This window comes from Aulonocara sp. 'chitande type north' Nkhata Bay, linkage group LG11 (assembly GCF_057382095.1).
Source record: "Aulonocara sp. 'chitande type north' Nkhata Bay isolate Kocher_YH1m ecotype deep benthic linkage group LG11, A_spYH_male_GT1.1, whole genome shotgun sequence".
NCBI classification, from domain to species: domain Eukaryota; kingdom Metazoa; phylum Chordata; class Actinopteri; order Cichliformes; family Cichlidae; genus Aulonocara; species Aulonocara sp. 'chitande type north' Nkhata Bay.
In genome coordinates this window covers 4,559,990-4,561,757 of record NC_141354.1, presented here as the reverse complement: position 1 = coordinate 4,561,757, position 1,768 = coordinate 4,559,990, and the positions used below count along the sequence as shown (strand labels likewise).

At 40.0% G+C, this 1,768-nt stretch overlaps 1 pseudogene; it reads left to right on the top strand.

The window, feature by feature from the left end:
• Positions 1-322: 322 nt before the first annotated feature.
• On the top strand, positions 323-1,198 carry LOC147318364 (uncharacterized; annotated as a pseudogene).
• Positions 1,199-1,768: the final 570 nt, after the last annotated feature.

Sequence of the window (1,768 nt, the reverse complement as noted above, 5' to 3'; positions counted from 1 at the left end):
TCTTCCATCAGGCCATCAGACTGCTGAACACGTCATAGACACCTCAGCTTCACTACTGGAACTTTAACATTATGCACTCCATACTGTACAGTAATGTTGTTTGAACTGTCACTTCCTGACGTCACTTCCTGTTTGCCATTTGTTTGAAAGTTGTGTTTTGATCGTGTCCTGTGGATTTTTGAAATTTGGCCATCAATTTCTGGAGCAAAGACTACTCAAATTGTTGGAACTTTTGGTACAACCCTGTCTGGATTACGACTTTGATACAGGATATTGGACTGGACTAACGGAGTTAACGAGGTAATTGCAGGCTAGCCAACACGTTACCAGGCTAACAGCTGACTGAGGAATCAGCTGACTGAACCTGCTACCAGGGTAACCAGATAAAATGGGGCCGAAGAGGACACCGACAGCTGAGGAAGTCGAGGACATTAAAAAGTCCCTTGACTTCATAATGGAGGAAATTTCTACTATCAGGTTGCAGCAGAAAAATAACATTGAAATTGTGGAGGAGGTAAAGCTCCTCCGCATCCAAAATGCCGAAAAAGATAAAAAGATTGCATACCTGGAAAGTAAGGTCGCTGACCTGGAACAATACTCCAGGATAAACGACGTCATCATCACTGGGCTCCATATTAAACCCCGGTCATACGCTCAGGCGGTGACCGCTGACAGCAACGAGGAACCTGGAGAGCTTGACATTAGCTCCACGGAACAACAGGTGGCTGCTTTCCTGTGGTCCAAAGGGATTGCCCTGGACTGTAACTCTGTCGAAGCATGCCACCCTCTTCCCAGGAGGAACGGCAACATACCGGCTATTATATTAAGATTTGTAAATCGAAAGCACAAGATTACGCTGCTGAAACAAGGAAGAAATTAAAAGGATCTAATGTCTTTATCAATGAACATCTAACCAAACACAACGCTGAAATAGCCAAAAAAGTGCGACACCTTAAGAAGCTGGGAAAAATCCAAGGCACTTGGACGACGAACTGCAAAATATTCATTAAACTAAACGGATCACCAGAGGAAGCCAAAGTTCTGACCATTAAAAATATGGCGGATCTCGAAAAATATCAGTGAGCAACACGATCTGGACGGCAAACAAGGTAACAGACAACCACACACTCACTTATGACACACACTGGAAGGAAGAACTCAGATACATCTGGAAGAATCAGCTGCATCAGTCAGACAGTTGCAGAATATCATCAATTGGAACTGAAAACATTTAACTATATGGATCACAATACACATGACTTGGAATATGAAATAGATCCAGACAACAACTTTTTCTCATCTAACAATAACAATTGCTGCTACTATACAAATAAAGACTACAATCAGATGATTAAAACTGAGAATAAATGATCAATTATCCACTTTAACTGTAGAAGTCTCTATGCTAATTTTAGTCATATCAAAGAATATCTTAACCAGTTTTCATATCCATTTAGTGTCATTGCCTTATCAGAAACTTGGATCAATATGGAAAAAGGAACAGACTTTGAACTGGAGGGTTATGAATTCACATTTATAACTAGGCGAAACAAAGGAGGAGGAGGAGTGGCCTTGTATGTGGACAAATCCTTGAAATTTAATGTGGTGGAAAAGATGACGATGGTGATTGATAATGTACTAGAATGTATTACAGTTGAAATTTGTAAAGAAAAAAGTAAAAATGTAATCATTAGCTGTATATACAGAGCTCCAGGTAGTAGTATTGAGACATTTAAAGACTGGATAGAAGAAACATTTATTGAAATAG